The sequence below is a fragment of the Grammomys surdaster genome, unplaced genomic scaffold (genome assembly GCF_004785775.1).
Source record: "Grammomys surdaster isolate TR1022 unplaced genomic scaffold, NIH_TR_1.0 188, whole genome shotgun sequence".
NCBI classification, from domain to species: Eukaryota; Metazoa; Chordata; class Mammalia; order Rodentia; family Muridae; genus Grammomys; species Grammomys surdaster.
The window spans coordinates 10,447,615-10,460,496 of NW_021604633.1; the positions used below are offsets into that span (position 1 = coordinate 10,447,615).

Here is a 12,882-nt window from a genome sequence, read left to right on the forward strand (position 1 = left end):
CTCAGCTTTCCATTATCTACGTGAAAGAGAAATGAATTCCCTCCACCCCCAGTTCCACAGAAGGAATGAAACTGAGGAGGGAAAAAGGTAAGGAAAAAAGAATTTTTTTCACTTGCTGATTTGTAGTTGTTTCCTTCTATCCATCCTCAAAAAATAATATAATTCGTTCATTCTCATTGACACCATAAAAAAAAAAAAAACAGTTATTGTCACTAAGAAGAGAAAGGTCTACTTGTAGATTTAATCTGGCAACAGACACCCACAGTCACACTGATCATCACAGTCTAAGAACCAGAAATCCATTTGGCCTGGCCCCAAAGCCAGCGTCTGGAAAAAACAATAACTTAAATTCTAATCCACATTTTCTGGTACGGTAAAGCATTTCTTAAGACTGTCCATGCTAATTACATTCAGATGCATCAGCATTATGATATTATTAAAAGTGAAAGAAAGAAGACAAGTCAAATTCCATTATCACAAATAAGGTTTCATGTTTCCATGCTAGAACAGTTAGCTTGCTCACTTCTTTTTATTTTTTTTTTAACAGTCCACAGAAGCTTTTTATTTATGCTTTACATCTCTAGAAAAAGAATCCCAGGATTTTCCCTCATGTATCTTCTTGTCTTGCTTCTTCATGGTCCATGATGCCAGCTGAGGTTGTCAGTATAATGAAACCAAATTGCCGTGATGGTAGAAGACTGTTCTGCCATTTTTCTAGCTCTTTGAGTTATACCTCAAATCTAGGATTGATCACTCCACACTTGTTCAACCTGCCTGTGAGGTTCACAAAGATTTTCCCGACTCCGTGATCATCAATGATCTCAAATTTACCACTGTAACTACGCTTCATCATCACAGTTAGGAACCAAACAATGCCTGATGAGTACCTGGCATTTGCCTCTCTTCTCAGCATTGTTGTTACTCTAGATAGAATCTGCCAGAACATTCATGCACACTGTAGTGACAGTGCAGGAAGATAGCAGAAAGAGGGTAGGAGGGCCGAATACACAGAGTTATCACTTGTTCACTTCTTATGGCTATAATTCTCAGTGATGGGATGAAATCCAGGACAGGGAGGGAGAGTATTAGTGGAAGTAGTTATGCCCATTGAAATATCTGTACCACATCTGGGACATGAGAATTCATAAGTATGAGAATTTGCAACTAAATATAGAAAAGTATTTTAAATAACCAATATGTTGTGTGAAACTTGGATGAAAATAGAATTATTTTCTTGATATTCATTGTAGTACAGAGCACTGTATGATGATATTAGACAAGACTTATACCCAGAAACACTGGAATATCAGTGGCCTTGATTTTTCTCAGAGATGGAAACATACACTCAAGCAGAGCTCATCTTCAGCTGGATAAGACTAAAATCTTTAATATCTCAATAAAGAGCTTGACCTAAACATTTGAGACTGTTTCATTTCATGACTGTTTTGTCTAAAATGCATAGGATACAATATAGAGGAAATGATTAGAAAGTACATGAATCTTGGCTTCAGCCTCTACTCTTGACTCTGTTGGTCATATGCTAGAATGCCTTGTTTTAAGGTGTCAAAAACATACAGTGGTGAAAAAAATCTGTTTGATAAATAGTGCTGGAAATTTTGAATATTAAGATACAAAAAAAATCAAGCTAGATCCCTTTCTCTAATAACACAAAAAAACCAACTCAAAGACATAAATGTTAAATATGAATCTAGGAATCTACCATAAGCAACATAGAGAAAACATTTCAAGAGCCTGAACAGACACTGGGCTAACATACAGAACGTAGAAGTACTTGGAAGACAAACGCAAAAAAAACTGACGATTAACAGTGGGCTAAAGAACAGACACACACTGCTCAAAAGGAGACATACAGACAAACATGGAAACCCACTCTATCTCACTTGTACTTGAAGTAAAAACTAAACAAGGTATCATCTCATCTCAGATAGAATGGTTATTGGCAGGAAGGTAAGAAATAAGAGATATTTAAAAGATCAAAAGTAGAAGACACTTAAACACATGAGAGGGGATGTAAGTCAGTAAAGTCATTGTAGAAAATAGTAGAAAGATTGTTCAAAAAAAAACAGAAAAAGAAACTATCCTATTATTTAATAATTCTAAAAGAAATTAAATCTTATCTTCACACAAAAAAGATACTTTTACTCCAGTGGTTATTGCAATACTTTCTGCAACAGCCAAAATGTGGGAATATCTACAGTATCCTTTTGGGGATTCATGGTATTTTTAATGTGGTAAATGTTTGGTGCTTGTAAGGTACTCAGCCATAAAAAAGGTATGAAGTTTTACCATTTGAAACATGGAGAGAATTAGAGACCATTATATTTATTAAAGTAAGCCAGGCAGAAGAATAAGTGTTATATGTCCTCACTCTTATGAAAACTCATAAATCAACCTAACAGCTATATGGGACAGGAGAGTAGTCACTAAAGAGAAGAAAGAGAAGAGGGACAGGAAGAAATTAAGAGGGGCTTGTAGGAACTTAGAGAGGCTTTAGATGAAGGGCTAAGAGCCAAAAATAGAAAAGCTAAGAACTATAGCTCATGGGTAGATATTTTCCTAGCATTCATAAGGACCTAAATTAAATCTTTGATATAGAAAAATAAAAGAAAAAAGTAAAAGAACAGGTGGACAGGTAGATATGACTGACGCTCAGTGCATGCATAGACATATCACAGGAAATCCTACTAACATGTATAATTGATGTGTGATGATTATAATTATAGAGTAAATGACAGTTTTGTTTTATTTAATGGATTATACTAGAGTCGCTTTGTACTGCAGTAGAATTGCTCAAATGATACCAACAATTCAAGAACAAGACTGTTTAGACTATGTAATGCAGGAAGTATATGTAAACAGGAGAAAATGAGACTTAAGGGTGGCAGAACCTAGGCTGGATGTTTAAGGGCATTTAGGATATCAAAAGATCTTTCAAAGACAATTATGGCCTCTGGTTACTAGAAAAATACAGATAACCAATCTAGAATAGACAATGAATAAGCATGATGTGGAGAAGGACTTCTTACTGAGCCCAACCTTCATTGTGAACTATTCACAGTCTATGGGCTCACAGTGAGCCTGGTATTCACTCTTTCACCTTGGCCTGGGAACTATGAATCCATACTCTGTCTCTCCATCATTAGTATTATATATACACACACCCACACCTGACTTTTATGTGGGTGCTAAGGTTCTAAATCCTGATCCCCATATTTCCACAGCAACCATTTCATTCACTGAGCCATTTCTCCAGGCCCCAGATTTCTAATACTAATAAATAACCCATTTTTAGGAATGTAGTAGCTAATCATTTGTCATCTGCACATTAATTTTAAGATATTCTATTTATACTGTCCATTGCTCAATTTTGTTGGCTAAGAAAAATACTTGAATTATAGCTTTGGTTGGGGCTCTAATAAGTCCCACAAGAACATGATGCTCAGAAGAAGTAGATGGTAGGTTGACCTCCAAGGCTTCAATCTTCAAAGGAGACCTTCACTCAAACACAAACCGGGAAAGAAGACAAGGAGTAATAAGAAGACTTGATTTAGATTGTGGAGAATGGATACTCAAGATGTCTTCCAACACAGCCACTCAAAGATAAATTCTCCATGAATGGGAAAGTATATTTAAAATGAAACCAGAGGTCGAAAGGATTGGTCATTGATTAAACGTGTGCACTGCTCTTGCAAAGGATCCCAATTTGGTTCCCAGCACCCATGTCAAGTGGCTTATAATTGCCTGTAATGACAGCTCCAGGGAATCCAATGCCTTCTTCTGGCCTGTGGCAATCTGTTCTCGCACACATGTGCATGCACACATACATATGCACATGCATACATATATAGACACATTTACTTAAAAATAAATATAATATCTTTAAAATTAACTCAGAAGTACACTCTATCACTAACAGAATGCTGGAAAAGCAATAAAATGGGTCATAATATGTGTTGACCAAAAGATAAAATCAACACATGGTGTGAGGATATTCGTCACAAATCTCTTCATGCCCACAGTTGTAGCAGTACTGGAAAGATGACCTAAATGTCACATATTGGCACTAGTGATGATGAAAAATGCTTACAAGTAAACATGAGAATGTGCTAGAAAACTAAACAAGAATTTCCTTAGCTGAGAAGGCAGAGTCCAAAGTCAGAGGAAGTGATCGTGCCATCGTCACATGACAACTCATCATGTGTCGTAGCAGCCACAGCACAGGTAAGAACCTGCCAGTTGGTGGCCTTATACTCTGAAAGGTGGGAATCATGTAAAAATTATCACTGAGTGTAAAAACTGCAGTGACTCTGGAGCAAGAGAGAACATCTATCTTATTTGTCTAGAAGTAATAACCCTAATGACTGGTTAAGTAAAACTGGACTGAGGGTAGGCAAGGCTTTGAAGTGCTCTTCTGAGAAAAACCAATGAGAATCATGATAAAAGACCAGATTTGAAAAACACTTTACTTAGAAGAAGCAAAAATGTGTTGCGGCTGAAGTTACAGGTCATTGCAAGATACAAAGAAGTCACTCACTCAGTCAAAATTCAAGATCCGACAAGATCATTCTATGTGCTGGAGACATAGGACATTCTTGTTGCCAAGAAGAAATTGGCAAATTAAAACAGGTATGGTTTCATTGTGTTCCTGGAAGACAGTGGGGTAGAGGAAATAATTTTTCAGTTAATAATTATTCAAATATAAAGAGCTAGTACCAAGTCAACACCAACAGAACATGTAGGATAGAATCACACTTCCCATGCTAAGCTGGATGCATGAGAGCTAACAATGAAAAGGACATGTGAGGATATTCCTGGTGGTGAAAGTCTGCAGGCATGGAAGAGATTCTGTCACAGCCTAGACTTTTAAAGGTTACTGTAGATTCCATCACAGCTGTGGGAGAGAAGCAAGTCTAAGGTCGCTAGTGGAAGATACACGTAATGTGTCAGACCCTTCAAATTTGGAATGTCTATAAAAATCTGACCTGGCCATCAAGGGAACCAGGTAGACAGAGCTGGAAAGTAAAATGTATCCATCAGTACACATGTGATATTTATAAAGTAGTGAAACTGCCCTGGAAATGGAAAAACAATCAAGATAAAAAACTGGGACCCAAGAGAAAAGAGAATGGTGAAGAAACACGAAGTGAAAAGGAGGAGTCCTGAGACTTAAAATGGTTGGGAACCTTAGGGAAGAGCACAATAGTATCGTCATGAAAACTAAAGACAGCAATTTCCATCTGAAGATGGCCCCATGGGCCAAATACCACCAGCTAGCCAAGTACAATGCACAGTCCAAACCCTGTGTGCTCACATCCCAGGTCACAGGCAATACTAACAGATGCTTATTTCCATTGAGAAGAAAGTGCAGAAGGTATTAAACAACAACAACAACAAAAAGGTAAATTCAATACACGTTAAGACAGAAAGAAAATTACTTGTTCCTATAGCTCTAACCCACCCTTAAACTTCTTACAAATAAAGTCTTCCATCTTCCCTCAGTCTTCAAAGCCAAATCCATGGGCCACCAGATGCCTGATGTGGGACAGTGTACAGATTTTAAAATTAGCCTCATACTTTTTGGAAACACACAAATCTGATAATACTTGAGAAAACAATATTTTTGTTTTTATTATTTCCTTGTAGAATAATATTTGGTTTTGAGAAAGGCCAAAGTTACATGTGTGGGGAAGATGCTATCTTCCCCACACAGCAGATTCCAAGAGAGCATTCAGGTAGTGTGGGTGGTTAGACAAATACTCTTCTCTCAGGTTTGGTACTTATTGCTAGACTTTCACCTTCTCAGTCTAAACTTGCCTATTGGGCAAGCAAAGAAAGTGGCAGAGACATGTGTCAGTGCGAGAATGTTTATCTCCAAGCAGCACTAAAGAATGACATGTTAGGGGATAATGACACTGCTACTGTACATCTCAAATGAAAATAATCCTCACAGACTGAATGTCAGACACAGATTTACAGAAAGTAAGGCTTTGGTTTTTTATAACAGTTTTATTGAAGCATAGTTGGTATATAAAGGACACACATATTTAATATGCACAACTTAATACAAACGTTCTTGCTAGCATCACCACAATAACCGTAGTAGGTACATCTATCTAATACCTCCCAAAGTCTCCTTTTCTTCTTTTCATTGTTTTATGGCTTTTATTTGTTTTGTGGTAGAAACATAAAAGGGAGATCTTTAATCGTACAATGCTGTGGTTACCTCTGGGCACTGTGATGAACAGCAGGACTCTAGAATTTTTCACCTAGCAGAGCTGAAATTTTATGGTCGTTCAACAGCAATACACACACCTCCACACTCCTGGCAATAATTGGCAGCATTTGCTCCATGAGTTTGCCTGCTAATGATCTCTCATAGGAATAGTTTTTACCACTTAGCATAGTGCTCACTGGCTTCACCCATGCTGTCACCAGTAAAATGTTGCTTATTTTCTTAAATCTAAATACTATTACTATGATGTATGTGACGTGTCTTCTTTAGCCACTTGCTGGCCAACACACTCAGGTTTCTATATCTTGGTTGTTGTGGATAATTCTGTAATGGACATGCTTAGGCTGCTGTCCCTCAGTGCTTCTGATTAATATTCTTCTGGATATATACCCCGAAGTAATAAAAAATACTTTTCTTCTATGAATGATGCAGTTTTGTAAGAATATTTGTATTCATGTTTTAAAGCTATACATGCTTCTTAACTCATGTCTCAAAATCAACTGTCATCCTCATTATCCTCAGTATGAGGGATACAGATACACGTGTGTGCACATACACAGAGACACATAGAGAATCTAGAAGAAAAAAAAAGGTCATATATAGCTCAGACAATTCCCAACCTAAAAATAAATGAACAGAACACATAATTTATCCCATATTGACCATATTGATATTAATCATTTGGGGGAAAACTTCAAAAATTTGATACTTAACTTTCTAAAGGTTGAGAATGAAACCATATAGCATAACATGGGATATATCTGCAAAATTTGTATGCTGAACTGATATTTTATACTGTGTACCTTTGCTCTGTTTTGACCCCTTAGATTTTATATCATTCTCATACATCTACTATACAATTCCACTAAACACTTTCCTATACCCACTTAGCCTAATCCTCAGAATTGTTATGCATATAAGTAATAAAAACAGCCACCATTCTGCCTGTGTCCTGCGTGGCAGAAAACATGTAGTAGGTGCTTTGTTGATACTATACTTCTGCTTTGGTTTGTGTTTTTTCGTGTGTGTGTGTGTGTGTGTGTGTGTGTGTGTGTGTGTAGCTGCCCACAGAGGCCACAAAGAGGTATCAGGTCCCCTAAAGCTACAGTTATAAGTCATTCGACATGGGTGTTTGGAAATAAATTCAAGTCTTCTAGAAGAGCTTTAAGAGTACTTAAATGCTGAGGTATCTTTCCAGCCATTATCACATGTTAAAGAAAAATAACTGAGACTTAGAAAGCTAAGACAGCCTGTCCAAGGACAAGAACAATTGTAAGAGCTGTTCTAGAAACTTGGACACTAAAGTGGACCTAGAACTCCTGCCTTTGGACACTGTGATCACCATTATGCTGGAAGTCAATGGAACATGAGTAGGAAACATGGTTATAATGTATCATAAATTGAGAGAGGAAACATATTGGTAGACAGAAAGTAAAGAAAAAAAACTGTTAAAATATGCAAACCCAGAGCTTCTCATGTGGTTTGGACATTTGTTGTTGCAGATGAAAATGATTAAATTTAGAAATCCCAATCAAGTGTTCACAAAATGACTTTTATTCTGGAATCAGTTACCATACTACAGCCATTTTTATGATTTTCTTAAGCAATATGCTTGGCTTGACCACTCCTTGATTGAAACCATTTCCCTGGGATCGTTTTTTTAGACTTTGCTTCCTTCAAAGCCACCCTCCTTGCTTCCATGATTTCTGTTAGTTCTCCTTCAACTTTGGACATGGACCAGGCTCCCACCTCCCGTCTCTGTGCCCCACCTCATCTAACTGCCAGGATTCTCAACTAAAGATGAAAATACGATTTGCCTAATGTCATCCCCATTGGGTCCTGGGAGCTTCTCACATCCCTGGCACCTAGGGCTTTCTAGTGGTCCCCCACCCACCCCTGCCCAACTGCTACATATTTCTATTCACTCTCCTGGACCTCTGGATTTCTCTTCTGCCTCTTCCCATACCTGATCCTGCCCCCCTTTCTCTTCCCCCCTCCCATCTCCCATCCAGGTCCCACCCTCCTTCTGCCTCCCAAGATTATTTTGTTCTTTCTTCTAAGTGGGATTGAAGCATCTAAACTTTGGTCTTCCTTCTTGTTCAGCTTTTTATGGTCTGTGAGTTGCACCATGGGTATTTTGAGCTTTTGGGCTAATATCCACTTATCACTGAGTACATAACTGGGTCTGGGCTACCTCATGTAGGATGATATTTTCTAGTTTCATGCATTTGCCTGCAAAACTCATGAATTCCTCATTTTTAATAGCTAAGTAGTATTCCATTGTGTAAATGTACCACCTTTTCTGTATCCATTCTTCTGTTGAGAGACATCAGGGTTGTTTCCAGCTTCTGGCTCTGAGCCTGGTTATCATTAGCCAAAATGTCCAACAGTTGAGAGATAGAACCCAAAGAGACCATTTCTAGTATATAGACATAGCCCCCAGTTGAGGTATGGGACCACCTACCCATCTCAAAACTTTTAACCGAGTATTGTTCCTGTCTAAAAGAAATGCAGGAACAAAAATGGAGCAGAGACTGAAGGAAAGGGAATCCAGAGACTACCCTACCATGGAATCCACCCCACCCCAGACACCAAACCCCAACTCTATTGCTGATGCCAAGATATGCTTGCAGACAAGAGCATGGCATGGCTATCCTCTGAGAGGCTCTGCTAGTGTCCAACTAAGACAGATGCAGATACTCACAGCCAATCGTTGGACTGAGCCCAGGAACCCAATGAAAGAGTTGGGGGAAGGACTGAAGGAGCTGAAGGGAATTTCAACCCCATAGGAAGAACAACAGGATCAAATCCCCTACCCCTGTTTCCTCAGAGTTCCTAGGGACTAAACCACAAACCAAAGAGCATACACAAGTCAGTCCATGGCTCCTGCTAACATATGCAGCAGAGGACTGCCTTTTCTGGCGTCAGTGGGAGAGAAGGAGCTTAGTCCTGTGGAAGCTTGATACCCCAGAGAAGGGGAAACCTAGAGGGGTGAGGCATGAGTAGATGGGTGGTTGGGGGGAGCACCATCTTAAAGACAAAGGGGAGGGGCATGGGATGGAGAATTCATGGAGGGGAGACCAGGAAGGGAGACAACATTTGAAATGTAAACAAATAGAATAATTATTAAAGATATCTGATTTTCCCTTCATTACCTGGAAGACCACTCACTGTGTGGGTGGGAGACAAACTGGTGATTTCTTATTTCCTCCCACTCAAAGCCCCAGAGTATTTCCAGTTTTATTATTCTATGTTACGTACTTCTCACTCATGGTTCACCAATTACTACATGAGAGAAAGCAAGGAGAAAGAAAACTGTTTGCAGAAGCTTGGCTGTACTTTAAAGTCTCATCTGTACGGAGATTGCTGCAATATCAAGGCCACTCTGTTTTGACAAAGCCCAGACTAACCTTGGTATTCAAATGGCAACTGCTGATACGGTCTGCGGCCACATCAAAACAGACACCCAAGGTGCACAACGGGAAAGGCTGGGGATCCACGCCCACTCACTGATAATATCGCCTTGTCTGATGTCTGCAGGGCAGAAGCCTTAGCACTTGGCTAACCAGGAAGAACATTGCAGACCTGAATCTTATGATCAAAGCAAGCTGCAGTTCCCTGAAGGAATCAGGGTATTTATCAATACGCATGCTTTTAGAATGAGGACATCCTGGGATCATGTATCTATAACCCCAAGATACTGCTGGCTGGCACCCTAGCCTAGGCCACACCCTCTGAGCTCCACAAGAATGCAGGGAAATAAGTCAGGCATTGCCAGCTCACTTGTTTATAGCTTTAAGGTTGAAAACCTTGAAATTCCTTAGATTTCTTCCAAATCAAGATATTTAGGTCTCTAAACCTTTTCATCTCACTTTAAAGTTTGGAATGTCTCAGTGTCCATCCAGGTTTTCAATTAGGACCATGGACTGAGGAATTTTCTGGCATCTGTCACTAAGGGACTAAACTGAAAACAGATAAAATATTCTTTTTAAAAAAATACATCACATTTTAATTTCCTTCCGGTGAGATATTAAAGACAGCCACAAAACATCAGTTTCTGAAACATCACTCGTTTTTATTTTTGCCAGACACGGTAACTCCACTGGCACTAGCCACTAAATGTAGATTTTAAGCATATTGCTTTTTTACAAAAGGGATACATTCGTAAACAGGGAGAAGACTGAAAAATAAAAGAAATGACTCTTAGAAGACACAAGGTAGTACATCTTGGAAGCTCTAAATTGCTTTGAATTAACTGATCAAAACTAAAATAGGAACATACTACACTATGGGGTACCTTAAAAATCAAGGTGAAAGCCATACTCTGTTTCTATAAACAGTCAGTGGAGATCCAGTGCCTGTTTCACGGAGGTCAGTTAGTCTGTAACACTTCTGTCTCTGCCTCCGCCATGCCTTCATCTTTCCCCTTGCACAATATGTCAATGTACCAACAACAAAGAAACCGACCCTAAAAGGACTCTCCTCGTGTTGGGAGAAAATCTGCCTTCATGTTATCATCCATTACATTTATTTTTCCTTATATTTTTATTTAATTTCAGTATCAATATGGTTCAGACCTTAATATACTAAACTCTTCCCATACTATAAAAGAACTTACACACTGAAGAAATTTTACTTATGCTGAAATCTCGCCCAGAAAATGTCTTATTCATGTGACAAATCAATTTTTCACGTATAAAAGTGGCTCAATGAAATGAGAAAAAGTCATAGCATGTAAATTTAGTGCTTATATATAGCAAAGTTGCCAAAAATGAGATTTACAAAAGTTTGGCAGAAGAAAATTGACTCAATCTGCCAATGAACTCAGTTTCTTAAATCCATCTTGAGTTATAACCTTAGCCAAATATCTAAGTCCTTGCTTGAAGACAGTGTCATATTGTTTGCTAATTTGACATCTGAAGAATTAGCAATGGCCATTATATCTTATTTGGTATATTATATAAAGTTTACTTAATGCAGTGGTTCTATTAGTTTACTTTTTATTAATGTAACAAAATGCCTGGGTGGGTTCACATAGTAAAAATAAGTTAATTTAACTCACAGTTCTGGAAAGTCCAGAGACATATGTCAGGATCAACTTGATTCCTCTGGTGAGGACTTCATGACAAATATCAGGAATTCATATAAGAGGGAAAGAATACTTCACACAGCAGCCAAAGCACAATTATGGGTCAGCTTCATTCTTATAACAACTGGCTGTCATGAGAACTCAGTGGTCATAAGAGTTCAAGGATAGATGGATCATAAAAGTTCAAGAATTGGTCTCAAGAGCTCAGGAGTCATTCGAGAATTAGCCTAATCTCTTCCAAAGGTAGGAAGAGATCTTAGATGCTCCCTCTAAGTTTCATCACGTGAAGGTTCCCTACTACCTCTCTTCTGCCTCAGCAGTGACCCAGTCTTCAACACACCAAGCCATAGCGAATGTCATATGTCAGTGAAACTCTAGCAACATTAAAGAGTATTTTGCACAATGTGATAACATATAATCTGAAGCCATTACAAAGAACAGTAGCCCTAGATCTAATGCATATCCTGTGAATCTAGTGATAGAATTCTTCACCTATTGCAACTGTCTGTAGTTCTCCAAAATGCTTCACATATCTCTAAGGACTCATACTGGAGGCATGTGACAGGCACTGGGATTTCCTACTCATTCTCACTGAAACTTGAGATCATGATCTTTCCCTAAGGCATAACACATCCTCAGAAGTACTATTTCTGTGTGTGTGCTTTGGAAGAACTGATAAAAACAGTTACTTTTGAAGAGTGAAACTTCCCTTCCTGTATGGCTGTTAATTGTCTCTACTCTTTTCTCTCCTTTAGTCAACATGTTTGACAAGGTATAAGTGGATAGATTATATCAGCCTTTCAGACTAGCCTCCTGTACTGCCTTAGGTAGACTCTTTCCTTCAATATTATTCAGTCCAAGGGTACATTAATGTGAATATAAGCTCACTAGGATCCAGAACTCTCCTGAACTATCAGTCAGAATAAGAGCTGACTTCCTCAGAGCATCCCCTGTAGGTGACTTACTCTGTTGACATACAAGGCATATGTAGAATGAGATAAGAAGAAATAAGGACACCCAACCAATGGATGAAAGCTTCTGACCCCTGTGATTGAATTAGGGAAAAGCTGAAAGAAACTGAGGAGGAGGGTGACCCTGTAGGAGGACCAGCAGTCTCAACTAACCTGATCCCTCGAGATCTCTCAGACACTAGGCCAATCAGGCAGCATACAACAGCTGATATGAGGTCCCCAACACAGAGACTTCAGGGACTGGACTCAGTCAGAGAAGATACACCTAACCTTCAAGGGACTGGAGGCCCCAGGGAGTGGGGAGGTCTGGTGAGGTGGGAGTGGCAGGACATCCTCATGGAGATGAGACTGCAGGGAAGAGGTATGGGATGTGGAACAGTTAGAGGGTTGACCAGAAGCATGATTAAATCTGGACTGTAAAAAAAAAAGATCAAATAAAATTAAAAGAAGAAGAAGGAGAAGGAGGAGGAGGAGAAGAAGAAGAAGAACAACAACAACAAGAAGAGAAAGAGGGAAAGGAAGGAAGGAAGGAAGGAAGGAAGGAAGGAAGGAAGGAAGGAAGGAAGGAA

General features: G+C 38.9%; 1 pseudogene; it reads right to left on the reverse strand.

Annotated features, from left to right (window-relative positions):
• Positions 1-580: 580 nt before the first annotated feature.
• On the reverse strand, positions 581-950 carry LOC114622458 (annotated as a pseudogene).
• Between the last annotated feature and the right edge of the window lie 11,932 nt (positions 951-12,882).